Source organism: Rhipicephalus sanguineus, chromosome 6 (assembly GCF_013339695.2).
Source record: "Rhipicephalus sanguineus isolate Rsan-2018 chromosome 6, BIME_Rsan_1.4, whole genome shotgun sequence".
NCBI lineage: Eukaryota > Metazoa > Arthropoda > Arachnida > Ixodida > Ixodidae > Rhipicephalus > Rhipicephalus sanguineus.
The window spans coordinates 46418020-46433232 of NC_051181.1; the positions used below are offsets into that span (position 1 = coordinate 46418020).

Below are 15213 nucleotides of genomic sequence, written 5' to 3' on the forward strand. Positions count from 1 at the left end.
ACCAATGACGTGATGAAGTAGTTGTGGTACTCGGACATCATGTCAACCTGCTGGGCCTGTAAGTTTCCAAATGCGTGGAAATAATCATAATCAAAGCACGTACATACATAATATTGGGACAAAAATAAGCTATCTCAACGACACTGCGATCACAATGCAGTTCGTCATCTTAGAGCATCCTGCTTTACATGGCTTCTTCTCCGTGAACGTGTACGCAAGAATGCTTCTAACCGAATTCATACACAAGAATACAGCAAGGTCCTGAAAGGTTTGCTGGCGGTCACTCTTCATTAGTACTGCATATAATAATGACTGTAACTCGATTTTCTGATATTATTAAGCATCACGTCCCGTATTCACAAAAGTATCTAACTATAAAATTATTCACGAGAAAGTTTCAGCCACTCCTACTGAGAGACGTATCATTTTGGAGCCTTCTGGCCAATGCCAAGGGTATTTTGCGAATGAAAGCTTTGTGAATTCGACCCCAGAAAGCAGATAAGCTAAGGGGAGAGGAAAGGATTAAAGGGATCAAAGTGGGCCGCATACAACTCTCAGCAAGTGACCACGTATGTAACGCATACAATATATGCGCATGGTATTGGGACCGAGCGTGAACTATGCTGAACGTATAAGACATGCCCCCATGTATTCAAGAACAAAGCTCGGCTCTAACCTCTTCGTCCAGTGAGCACATATTGCAAGTGAGCTTACTAGACAGTTCATGCACAAAGAGTGTTGAGGCTCACGTGTTTGAGCGCCGTGTGGACGTGCTCGATGGGCACGTCGAGCACGATGTTCTTGATGCCGCTCTTGCCGACGTCCTTGAGCACCTTGCGGTACTCGACGCCCGGCTCGAACTGCCGGACGACAACCTTGCGCTCGCGCATCAGCGGGTCCTTCAAGATCTCCTGCAGCCGGATCAGCGCTGCACCGAGATTATTGAAGAACGTCATGTAAAATGCAGCACGTTACAGTAAGGTCCGCGCAGCACTTGATGGGATCAAAAGTGGTTGAATAAAATGTTTGTCAAACTGGAGACAACGTTTTGACAAAACGACATCTATAGCGCAGTATCTCAGCATCTACTACCGCCAGCAGTTGTCAATGGTCTTACAGATGTTCTTTTGTCTGACCTTTGGTCCTAGCCTGATGCGTCTTCTTGGACCCGTCACATCAAGTATTTAATAATATGCGATCTGCTGTCTTTTTGGGTGCAGCATTTAGTGGCGTCAACTCGCGCAAATGTCTGACCTTTGGTCCTAGCCTGATGCGTCTTCTTGGACCCGTCACATCAAGTATTTATTAATATGCGATCTGCTGTCTTTTTGGGTGCAGCATTTAGTGGCGTCAACTCGCGCCAGTGAAGCAGTACCGAGGTGCGACAAAGCTGCGCAAAAATAGGTGCCCGAGCACGCGCCAGGTTGACAAGGCTTCAGTGAATGCGGAGTACGACACTTAAGCCAAACGTTGGCCCACTACTGCAAGAGCGACCACAGTTATATCAGTTTAAGGCAGTATTCTGTCATACTCATCGATGGCCTTCGAATTCCAGAGTACCCCCTCCATATTTTGTAAAACGCCTATGGTTCCGTTATACCTGTGCAGTGAGCTCTGGTTCAAATGACTCACGTAAACTTCACTGTAGACGGCACAAGCACGTTTTCCTATACTCAACGCATAAACGAGATTTCTTAGTTGTGCAGGGAGACGGCTGCTGGCATCATCTGTAACTCTTCCTTCAGTAGCAGCGAATGCTTACCGTCGTTCTCCTCGTAAAGGACGGCGAAGGTGCGCCAGTCCTTGTGCTTAATGAAGTCCAGGTACGCCTTTCCCAGGGCGGCCGGGTGCGGGAACAGGTTGACCGAGTGGTTGTCGGGCCTCACGCGGTAGTCCCAACGGGTCTCCATGTGCGGAACGTCGAGCACGGCACATGCCGACCGAACCGCAGCGCTGGCCTCGCCCGACTGCGGTCCGAACACGGCCGCCACGCCTTCCTCGAGCAAAGCGCACACCTTGCGCGATGCCTGCGAGACACGGTGGCACGTCACATGTGATTCCCTATCACCTATCAGAGATGCGGCGATGCGCCACATGTACCTTCCCTATCAGAGATGCCGCGAGGTCAGTTGACTGTCTTAATGGACTAAGTAAACAAAGAAAGTTCGGAATACTCCCACGGAACGGAATCAAATGAAGTACAGCTGCTCAGCTGTGTTTGCCCGTCGATACACGCCACTGAACTATAGTACCTACTATATATATATATATATATATATATATATATATATATATATATATATATATTATATATATATATATATATATATATATATATATATATATATATATATATATATATATATATATATATATATATATATATATATATATATATATATAGATTTAGCCAGCTGGCCCAAGGAGAGCTAATCCCAATACCTATAGGTGTAAAGCGACAATTGTTTTCTAATGATAAGCTCGCTAGTGTGAAGAAATTCACAATTTCCACACAGGGCCAAATTTGAACTGTCTGAGTAACTTAACAAAGGAATTCTCGACAACAAATATGAGAACCACAGCAAAATTTCGCAAATGTCAATTGTCGTCGGTCCCTAATTTTGTGTTGGTGCTCGGCCTACATGTGCAACGACACGTACAAAAGCCGAGCAACCCATAATCTTCAAATGAACGTTTAATCATAATTGTCAACGGATAAAGGCATCTTCTAGTCACTTCCCCTTACTGTTGTCTTGAGCTAGCTGATACCGAGTTATGCCTTCAAATTGTTTAATTTCATCATATCGCTTGATTATCTGCCGTTTTTAACTGCGCGTTCCTTCTCTTGGCACACAATCTTTCACTTTTAAATCAACGGTTATCTGCCCAGCCGGAGGCATGGTCTATGACACTCCTTTTTCTTCTATTAATGGCAACAACAATGCCGGTTACCTTCATTCGTTCTTTAATTCACACAGGTGCCCTCCTGTATCTTAGGGTCAATGGCATGTTAATCACGGCACTATTTTTTCGAGGACTGTGTGCAATAGCCGGGTTCACCGTGTACGCGTAACGCGCTTGACCAATGGGGACAGTATGCACTCCAAGAATGAGCCGCGGAACTTCCGCGGCAGTCAGTAACGCTCTTACGGTACTGTTTGTCTGTTAGCCACTTTCTGACTCGGCTAGATTGCACCATTACTGAAATCGTTCTCTCCGTATTCGCATATCAGTTGTCTGTCAAAGCTTTACGTGAGCCTGCATCGAAAGGACATGGTGCCTTATGTGCGGGTGGCATGGGAGACTCCACATCCAGGCCACCCTCTGGCCGCCCTCGAGGACTTTTCAGGCGCGCAGGCGTAAGTTGGCGGCAAGAACGATGTCGTGGTAGCTGTTGGGTGTAGCCACGTTACCATTTTAAACTTCGAAGGCCCGAAAAATCCCTTTCTCGATTTTATGAGCTACCCGATGTAACGAAATAATTCGGGCGTGGTTATCACTTCTTTAAATCCAGTTTCAACTGTAGTAGCCTGGCCAATACCAAATTTCTTTGTGAGGTAAGAATGGAAAGGGGGCTCGGACCCCCCCCCACGTACTTGGAAGGAGTCGAGGCGCTCAGTATGCTCGACGCGGGCTAGCAGGCGTGAACCCGGGGTGACAAACTGGGCGCCGGGTTCTCCCAGGCCCATGGTGTTGATCCGGTCCACGGCCGAGCTGAAGGCCATTTCGAGCACATCGTCACCTGTCTCGAAGATGCCGCCTGTGGTAGAGATCACAGACATACCAAGGTTGAATTGCCCCCTGTTTTATGGCAACGTCTCGTCAAATCGTCCCGTTACGTGTTTTCTCAACAATAATATAGCAATACACGTGATCTGTCAATGGTGTTACCATAATATTTATTTACAAAAACACAACCTTGCGTATGTCTCTAAGAAGGACGCAATGAAAACAACCACAACTCAGTCTCATATAAACTTGATACGAACAGACTAGAACTAAGCATACCAGAATCTCCCCCTGTATGCATATGAATAATTGGAAGTAGCTTGGAACAGGCTACCAGGCAAATTGTATAGTGTCGAAGTTAAGGTTAAAACTTCACAAAGCCACGTGATTTTTAAACCCTTGCGGTGAATTACAGACTGCAACGCTACGATGAGCCAAACTACAGTGAAACACTTAGAGGACGCTTACGCTTCGCCTTCAAGAGTAGAACGCGATAACGTAATCGGGCCCGTGCCTTTTTTTATTTTCATTATTTATTTATTTGCATCTATCTTGAATTTTCACTCACAGCCAACGCGTATTTTTCGGAATTTCTGCTCAACAAGCTTTTTAACGCTCTCGCGTTCAAAATAAGTTTGCAAGTGCCAGCAATAATTATTCCTTATAGTATACAAGAATCCATCTTCGGTACAATATATATGCATGTATACTGAAGGTCATATTAGTCCTCTATCCTGAGGCGTTCGTTCAGCGTAGGCTGAGGTAATATTGACCCGCACTTAAAGGGCAATTTTTTTTGGCATGTAACGTGTTAGAAATGATTTTCAGACGATTTGACTTCGTAGCACTGAAAAAAAGGACGAGACAAAAAAGAAGCCACATTTCCCTTTTTTCTTTGTTTATGCGCTATGCATTTACGTCATAGAATACCAACTGGGCCAATCTTTAGGAATGTTTGAGGACATGTTCCACTGCAAACATAAGTAGCAGTCTTTTGCAAAGGCTTTGTTAAAGCAAACCGTAAATCACGTAATATTCTGTCTGTATTCTACTCTTTATTATATATTATCCAACGATTTGCAGCAGCTATTACAGTTCATGGCGTTTTATTGCGTTTTACTGCGGTCCTGGGTTCGGTTGAAGGAGGGCTGCTCCTTCAACTACTAAATTTTCCACTTTAGAATTCCTTCAGGCTTTGTTTCATAGCTTCATGTCATAAAAACAGGCAGGCAGACGACATTCTTCCCCATTCGATGGAGGCCAAATGTTTGAGGCCCGTGTACATAGATTTAGGTGCGCGCTAAGAACACCAGATGGTCAAAATTTTCGGAGCCATCCACTACGGTGTCCCTCATAATGATATTGCGGTGTTGGGACGTAAAACCCCAAGCCATAGTATTATTAATTTTTTTTTCTCTCCACCTCGCTGATTTTAGTAAATTCGATATCTCTTTAATTCGTTGTAAAACATTCCACTAAAAGAGCCTTTACGACTATGCAGCGAATCAAATGCTGCTGAATTAGACGGAATTGAAAATTTCCGAGGTGGCTGAATCTTCAACAATTTTAAGGCGCCTAGTACTCCTAAAGATGTCATATTAACGGAACATAGTGCACTGGCATATTTCATTGATAGGCTTTTGCCCACCTCTCGCTTGCACTATCCAAGATGGCCGCGTTCCCGCTGAAATCCTTATTTATAAAGCCTGCGTGGCGACAGGAGTTGAAAGGAGCAGGAATAGTGCCGCCAGTCAGCATGTTAACATCTTAATTAGAGTTCTAACTCTAGGTCTGCCATTTCCGTTGCGTGAAATCACAGATGGAGGCACCTGCCTTTTTTTGTTTTGTCGCTGAAAAGCTGGGAGCGTGATTAGAGGTGCGTGGATGAAGGCAGAGAATTATGAACATTAAGTTCTGTTAGTAGTAAACAACCAATTCCGTAAAATACTACTGCATTTTCTGCAAGTAGCAGGTCTGCGCCAAATAATTTGAACTTTACCGCGCTGGGGACAACAAATAATGTATACAGATGCTGGACGAAGCCCTTACCAATCTTGATGTCAGCCATGGCTGACCAGCTGCCTAGAAACGGCAGCAGCAGCAGCAGCAGCACCGGGATGTGTTTGTGCTGCCGCATGGTGGCGTCCTGAGCGTTGAGCGTCGCTCAGCCAAGCGGGGTCGTCATGGCAAGCCTGCAACATACAGAGAAATAATTTTGTCACAAGAATGTGCATATCGCTGCCCGTGATTAGCAAGATTTAGCGCAGTACCTCGCCACGATAATGCCTCGCAGAAATTTGGGCTGACCAGTTAAGTCAACATGAAGTTTTATGTTAACAACGTTGCTTCATTGTAGTGAAGCACTATCAGAAAGTCGAAGATTGGATTAACGAAGCACTGTTCCTCCTTTACTCGGCAAGTAAGACGTAATAATTCACCACCCTCGCTAAACCATCCTGACTACCGTCATCATCAGCACCGCCACCGTATTTCTGCGCACAAGGAAGGCGTAAGGAAAATACTTTGCTTGTTGCTCGTGCAATGTTCTTGCTGTTGAGCAACCGTGGCGCCATTTTCTGCAGCACTTTCTTGGTTACTTATGTGTGCTAGAACTAATCCATGGAGTGTTTATTAAACTTGCATGCACATAAAATATATGTCAGGAAACTAACGCAGAAACGAACGAAAAGAATACGGGACGTGCCACATTAATCTGACATCCATAGTTTTTTCGGCCGACTGAGTCCAGTGTCGATAATAAAGACACGGTCTGCGCACCTGCGTTCGAAGTCGCTGTAGGAAAATTTCCCGTAGAAGTGCAATGTTTGTTTAAGTAGGTCTGGAGCGAAAGCTTGCATGCGACGTAATAAGTGGGTAGGTTCGCGATCACCGAGCACCTCCAATTTAAGAGGTCGCTGTAATCGGTGTTGCTCCGTTTCGGTAGCGCGCCTGATCAGCGCCTCCTTCAGGTGGGTATAGGGGCTTTCGGCAGGCAGGGAGGCTAGAACATCCCAAACAGTCGCAGCAGTATGAGGCGGAAGCGCTCCGACGACATGGTCGTACACGGTCAACTGTGAAGTGAGGCGGTGACAACGGAACAAGAATTTTATGGTGAAGCACCAAAGTTCCGAATCCGACGACCACTACTCGGGTAGCTTGAGGATGGATACCTAGGGCTCGCGGGGTTGTCGCGATAATGACGGTACCCGACAAGCGACTATGGCTTACTAGATCGAAGACGGACTGCAGACAGCAGCGGACCCGACATGAAGTGGTATTTTCTTGACTAGGTTGAAAGTAACACTCCGGACTCACCTACAGACCTTCAACATGCGTAAAGTACTCAAGTCACCACGCACTATCCTTCATCACCGAAGTCGTGACCGAGTCGCATAGTTTCCAAATAGAAAAAAAAGCAGTGGTTGTTGCGAAAGGATGCATGACGACGGAAGACGGTTGATAACCATCGGCAGGATTGTGTCCCGATTTGGCCTCATGGCAACCTTTCCTTGTTATGAAGGTGCCCATGGTGATGCGCGCCTTCCATCCTTCGTGGAAGGAGCGAAGGAAGGATCGTAGAGGAATCGTACGAAACACAGCGTGGACGCACGTGGACCAAGTCTCAGGCGTTTCTATCATTCGTACCAAACCTCACTGTCACTCATCGATGAATCACTCCCGACGTTTACATCACTGGATCATGCTAGAAGACCGGTGCTCCTCCTTATTCAGGTATTCTTTTTACCGCACCGTAACACCGTGGACTACTCAGATCGGGGGAAAGCATCAGATTTAGTGCAACACCGCGAGCAGGTAAGGGTACGCCACTTTCCAACATCCGCTTTGGTCCTTGGTGCTGGAAGGTGCGAGACAATTCCGCTCATTGTCTTTTGATTGGCATACTGTCACTGCGGCGTCACGATTTAGACACTAAGGGTTCAAAACTGGTGGTTCGTTTACATGCAGGGTGTTTTCAGAAAATGTGATTTTTTTTTTTTAAATTGAGGAGGCGCCATAAACAAGAAACGTCCTACAGGCTGACTTTGCAACACACACACACACACAAACACACACACACACAGAGAGAGAGAGAGAGAGGCGATTTCATCGGATCAATGTTGCAGTGTTACTGCAGGATAAATCAAACAAAATTAAGAACTGTTTCTATGAAGCAAAACCTTGATACGGCGGTTAAGCAACGCTGCTCTTCCGCTGAAATAGCTTTAATCACATCGACAACTGTTGCATGCAATAGGAAGCGTGGAAAACAGTTTAGCGGAATTATCGTGTTACAGAAACGAAATTATTTCCCACCTTAAGCGTAGAAAAGCAATTTTTCTAAGTTAAAGCTGGAAAGTTTAGTGAACGTTCAAGATTTTGTTTCAGACAATGACATGCCATATTTGACGTTTCTGTCATATTTTGCTTCCTTTTCGTTCATTCACGTCAGACTCTTTCATTGGTAATAAACTTCAGAATATGTTCGCAGTGTTGTAGCCTTCGTTATCGGGACCACTTGGTGAGGAGTCCTCTTGTTCAACAGCAGGGAGCCACATCACCTCTTACGTGCCGATATCACTGTTGCTTGTTTCTTCTTCGTTTTACTGCACCTCATCAGCCCCTTTCTTCTAAGACACTTCTGTACTCAAACCCGGGTCTTATCCAAAGGCGTAATCAGTTACACCCACTAGCGCAAATCAAAGAGTTGTATTTATGCCCTTCCTCGCGATATTGGTGGGCGAAAACAAGAGTATCGGTGCCTGGCAGAGTAAGCAAGTTTACCCTGGACATCGGTGACGACAAGGCCGCATTAACCTCCCGACTTAGAGCACGTGTGAGTCTGTACACTCACTGGTAACGTCATCACGACGGGGGTTATTGGTCAGCGAGCAAAAGCCTCCATGCGCTGCATTGGTCCTTGCAAGACAGTGTACTCTAGGGCTGTGTGCAACGCAACCGGACTTCGACACGTAGTTTGGGAAACGTTCCAATCGTTTTTTCATTTGCACTGAACTGCACGCAACACGCCGGACAATCCCAGAACGCGCGAAGCAGCTATATATACGTCATCCCAAGGTCCACGTCCCACAAAAAAAAGAAAGAAAAAGAGTAAAGCAAGGAAAGAAAGAGAAAAAAAAACACGACGAAAACCGAACATAAGGCCTAACTCTCTCCATGCAGCGAAGTAAAAGTTCGCGACACAGGTGGTGATCCTTTTACTAACAGTGAAGCACAAAATACGCGACGAAAGAAAATCAAAGTAGACGGTAGAAGCGGCTATATATTCTAATGGGTTTCACGTTGTTAAACATATGCTTCACCAACTAGCCCAGGAGTGTCCTGTTCTAAAGTGTTCATTTTTATTTATTACTTCGTAATCGTGCCACCGCGAAAACAATTAATATTTCGTATTTCGGAGCATCATCCCTGTGACGTGTATATATGTAGTACGAAAACAAAGAACAAGAAGAGAGGAATATTCAAGTAAGTTGATCTGGCAACTTATACTTCGCTTCGAGAAGCACGCTTGAAAAGTCGCTTGTACAATGGCGTTCTTATTTTACGTAATGACTTGAAATAATGATTTTCGCTGCTATGAAGTCTGCCTTCTGGCTGCAATATTTTATAACGAAGCATGTGGCTCATAACGGCCTACATTTATAATGCGCATGGTTCCGTCTTATGCTCTTGCCGCCCATTTCCTCACGTAGCTGCTTTTTGCGTAACCGACATTTTGAAGATGATCAATAAACTTGGAGCAGCCGCATATGGCGGTCGACTCCCCTGCGCCTGGCCAGTGCTCAATTTACATAATATCGAGCGTGCTTTGAGTAATGATTTGAGTAATGGGGAAAAAAAAGAACGACACGAGAGAAAAGGCGACGTATGTTTATTTATTTATTTATTTATTTATTTATTTATTTATTTATTTATTTATTTATTTATTTAGTAATTTAGTTAGTTAGTTAGTTAGTTAGTTAGTTAGTTAGTTAGTTAGTTAGTTAGTTAGTTAGTTAGTTAGTTAGTTAGTTAGTTAGTTAGTTAGTTAGTTAGTTAGTTAGTTAGTTAGTTAGTTAGTTAGTTAGTTAGTTAGTTTAGTTAGTTAGTTAGTTAAATACCTTCATTTATTAAAAGCAAGCAAGCTTAAGATTCTCTAAGTATCGATGGTCGTGGTCGGCGCATTAATCCTGACAACCTGGGGGTCGGCAGCGTGTACCTAAACTGCGCAGTGCGCGTGCGTTTTGCGACTGCCGCTGCCAGTCAACCTTCTTTAAACTAGCATAACCAGTAACGCCATATGATAATGCTAATAGGTATACGATATTCTGTCGCTACACTTATTCCTCCCATTCTGAGTGGCCGTCATGAACGAGCGACGAGGCTGGAACTTTAGTGGGCAGAGTAGCATATGTAATGTCTCGAACTGAAAATTTGACAACCACAGTAAATGTCCCGCACTTGGCAGAAACATATGTCGAAGTTGGAGTATGTTCGTACACAGACAAGAGACGCGGAACTGATGTGTGCGCCGCCATCCATGAATTTGCGAGTGAGCCCCACCGATTCGCCTCACAAATATGCCCCGTTGTGATTATTTTAACAGCGGAGCTTGTTTATGCCAGCCGTTCACTCTTAAAAAAAAGTTAGGAAACAGCTTGTAACCACGAGCAAATAATTCGTAACAGCAGCTGTTACTAGCTTTCTTGGACCACTACTAACTTCTTGCTACCTTTTTCCTACCCACGTTAGTAGAGACTTAAAGGTTGCAACGGTTACTACCTCTTGCGTAACGTTACTAACTTTTTGTCATGCACCTGTTAAACGAACTTGTTAAACGAATCTTAGAAGTTATTATTATGAGCTTTTTACAACCTATTCACTAACACGGGGATCCATTCAAATTCATTGAGGCGATATTAGTAAGCTTAGTACCCCCTTCTTGGGTCTTGTATATTAGGCCATGTTGAGGAGATATTACGCAAAATAGACATAACATCTTGTTTGTCTTAATATGCTTGATTAAAAGTCCTACGCTACGTTACCTTGCGTACCTAATAAAATTGTACGCTATATAAATATAGGCGCATAACTTAAACTATTCATCCTAAAGCTTAGGTGCTCACTGGCACCAGCTGCGTACTCCAGAGGTAGGCCTATAAATAGTCCTGGAACCGCGTATGAATTATACGTGTCGCGTAGCCTTGCTGTGTGTGTGTGCTGTTCTGATTCATGACATACTGTGCATAATTACCTAATGATATATAGCAATGTTGATGCTCGCGAATTGGACCTTTATAAAAACAAGTGACCCGTGAGGCGAATGGATCACGGTTACGAATTTTTTTGGTAGTAACCATTACTACCTATTTTACTAGTTAGCAACGAGAAGGGTAGTAACCTCTACTAAGTGCGTTTGTAACAGCGAGGGTAGTAACGGTTACTAACCTCCCCGTTACTAACCGCACTTACTAACGGTGTAGTAATATATGTGACAAATAGTTAGTAAACCGAAGTTAGTGAGTACTGCAACCTTTTTTTTTAAGAGTGTTGGTTGTAATCCGTCAACAGATAACTACCACCATCAGGAACCGGCACGCGCTATGTTCGTCCTCTTCCTCATCTTCTGCTTCCCTCACAGAACTCGTGCGCCGATTTGTCCGGCGTGGGATGCAATAACTCTGATGGGCGAGAGAACGAGTACGAAGTGAGAGAAAGAAAGAGACGCAAAGAAAGAGAAAGAGGAACATTCTTGGCGAAAATGATTTCTTGACGAGGCGGGATTCGAACTAGCGTACCCGCGATCCGAAGGCGAGCATCTAACCATTCGGACACCCATAGCCTTGTATAGTATAGCATACCGAGGCGGCGGGAAACAGAAGTTAGGGTGAGGAGAGAGGTAAGGGTGAGGAAGAAGGAAAGGAGAAGGGGCAAGAGTAAAAAGCATAGCATAGAAAAAATAGAAAGAGAGAAACACAGAGAAATAAAGCTAAGAATAACAGAAAGAGAGAGAAATATATATACAGAAAGTGAAAGAGATAGAAAGGAAGAGGAAGCGAGAAATAGAGAGAAATATATGGAGAGACAAAGAAAGAAATAGAAATAAACAGAGACAAAGAAGACATAGAAAAATTAGAGAGAAGAGAGAAAAACAAAGAGATGAAGAAAGAAAGAGAAGAATAAAGAGAAACAAAGATGGCTGCCCAGCTGCGCACTTCCTTCAGGCTTGGCACCACTAGGGCGAAGCTGACTTAATTCTTTTCTTTTGCTTTTCTAACAACGATCGCTGATTCTTACAACTGGCGTTCTTCGTGCTGTGGCATTTATCACCATTTCACATAGTTTTGTCCTGTTCTAGTATACGCTGCAGTGGTTTGGAGTCCCTGTCAAAAAGGTCTAATCACTAAACAAGAAATAATTCAAACTCTCGCGGCCCGATTTCTATGTTCTAGGCACAAAAAAAACCTTACTCAGTCACCGAAATGCTAAGTTCTTGTAATTTGGAACTATAGGAAATTAGGCGACAGAAGACCAGCATAAATTTATAATTTTTGATTCTCAAAGATCATATAAATATGTATAAAAGCATGTACAGCACTCACGGGTTGAAACGGGACAATATAGGGCTGAGTAACGCGCACACTTTTATTTCCATCGTCTTCATTTTGTGTCATATCGGCGTAATTTCGACTCGAACGCGTACATTAGAGGCCACATTATATTTAGAGACCAGATTGGTCGCGACTTGACGTGGTTATCTCGAGCAATAGCGAATGTCAGTCGTTATACTAAAAAAATTTGATGTCGCGTTTGAATTTGTGAGTTCTGTGCATACGAGTACCTGGTATACTCAGTAAGAGGATAAATCAAGGTGCAACCATCCGATATTATGGCGCCCGCACAAACGTCTTTCGGTATTCGCGGTTTTCTGATGTTAACGAAAGATGGAATGGACTGCCTGCACGTATAGCTGAGTGCACCCGTGTGTAGGCGTTTGAAACCTTTCGCCTTTCTTGATAGTTATGTTCCCCGAAATTCATTCGATAGTCTCTTGATGTTCTACGTTGCTTGTCATGCCACTTTTTTACAATTTTCATATCTTCCAATGCTGTTTTGTTAAAGTTTGACGTCCCCTAAAAGTTCCTTCGATATCAATTGTTATTTGATGTTGCGTCCCTGTAATTATTAAATGCGAAGCATTTCTTAGCGAACCTCAGGCACTTTGGGCGTTTCTATCTACGTATCTATCTATCTATCTATCTATCTAGCCGCCTACGTCTGGGCGCTCTCCTGGTCGTCTCCATAACTTGTAATATACCAAGCTTGGCATAGCAGGGGATCAGTGTATGACGAACACGATTCTCTGGTCATGACATGAATAACGCAAAATACCTGTCGCGTACGTCATGAAACCCTTTCTCTCAGTCACGTGTGGCACATACCCGCATACCAGAGTTCATGTTATACGGGAATGTGCCACTAGTGATACGAAGCCTCAACCAACACAGTAACCGCGAACACACACATTGACACGCAAGGAAAGTGAAAATAACAATAATTGTTGGCGTTTTATGTCCCAGAACCACGATATGATGATGAGAGGCGCCGTAGCGAAGGGCTGCGGAATTTTAACCATCTGGTATTCTTTAACGTGCACCGTGATCGCACAGTACACGGGCATCTAGCATTTTGCCTCCATCGAATTGCAACCGCCGCGACCGGGATCGAACCCGCGACCTTCGGGTCACCAGCCGAGCACCGTAACCGCTACGCTACCGCGGCGGACGCAAGGAAAGTGAGGAAGCTGAAGACAGAACACCTCTGGAAGACGCTCAACTACCATGCACTCATCACGTCGTCCGCAACATGGACCATGTCGATTACGCGAAAACCGGGGTCAAGGCTTCCTACAACAAGTCTGCCGAGAGAACCAGGCGTCTCATCATTACGGGTAACTTCAACATTGATTTATGAAAACCCAAGAACGCCTGGTCTTTATACTGCGTCACAGACGGCTTGAATGTGGACAGGGCATCAAAAGACCTCGCTGCCACGTCCAGGACAGGAGGCGTCATAGATCATTTCATCGTAAGAGGCATCCAGGATTTCCATCAGCTGTGCTTTACCTTGCACTTCACTACACACCCCTCGTAGCTGCGATCACGAACGGATCCGATTAGCAAGCCCGGTCCAGCTGCTGGTGCTCACTGATCACGGTGATGATGACCTTGTTCAAGAACTGTCAAGAACCCCTTCTACACATACACAAGGGTTCGTGAAACCTGCGTGCGTTCTCCGTCATAATGAACAAGTATAAGCATAACAACTGTAATGCAACTGTAATAACTGCAACGGTGACTGTAACGTACGTGCAGTGCGCCTGCGCGTGCCACTCGGCTGTGTGTATGTCCAGGGGAAATTTCCTGAATGAAGCTTCGTTGCGAGTAACGCCTGTCCTGTGCATCTTCGTATTCGCGTTATGCAGTATTGAAGAATATCAGCACTATGTATCAGCTAGCTTACGACGTCTAGTGCTGGTAACACCAATGTTGCTCTTGTCATCGTTACGCAACTGTAAACAACTCGTTATATAATACATATGCGACTCTTCAGCATATGAGTGTGTGTATACCACCTCCACATTTCTCTAGCGTCATTCCGTAACGTTTCGCTCAATATGAAAAATTACGACACAGTCACCATCCCGCGCATGCTTCGCATAACATTGATTCCCACGGTACGTGGGATCTGCCGAATTTTCTAAAATGAGGGTTAAGAGTATGCTCTGAGAAATAAATAAATTATTGAGTTCAAACGCTTCGCTACAAAATAAATAAATAAATAAATAAATAAATAAATAATAGATTCTGCATCACTCCTGAAAATTTACATTCTAACATCGTATAAACCATCCCATTGCCCCCTTCCCGTTAACCAGGGGAAAATAAAGTTGTGCATTCATTCATTCATCCATATATTGGTCAATCCCTGATAATGGATAAGAGTTAAATTTCCAAATAATAACAATGGCGAATATAACAACGCACGAGAGCTTCGTAGAAAACAAAGTAAAGACACAGTACTACGCAGCAGCAGCTCTTTAGAAGAGAAGATGTCGTCTTCAAGCCGACTGCTTATCGCAGCAAATAGCGGAACCTCGCGAAGCCTCTCTGTCTGTCGGTTTCTTTTCTTGCACGTAAGTTAGAGATAGCGATGCTTTAACGAAATACGAAGGAAGCACTTGCCGAGCTCCTGTGACGCGAGTAACACCCATCGTTTCGGATCACGCCGCGTTGCCCAGCCACGCGTGGCTGGAAGAGAGCAGCAAAAATTGCGTGACACAGTTCCGTAGCAGCTTTCTTTCACGAGTCCCCGCCGCTTCGGCTTTGTCGTGAATAATAGCAGGTGTGCGAGCTTCCAAAAGAGGCGTGCGCATAGCTCGGACCTCGGCTCGTTCGTCACGCGCACAGCATCTCTGAGACAAGT

General features: G+C 44.5%; 1 pseudogene; it reads right to left on the minus strand.

Annotated features, from left to right (window-relative positions):
• Window positions 1–15213, minus strand: part of LOC119395749 (glutamate receptor ionotropic, kainate 2-like) — a 38844-nt pseudogene that overhangs the window by 21575 nt on the left and 2056 nt on the right.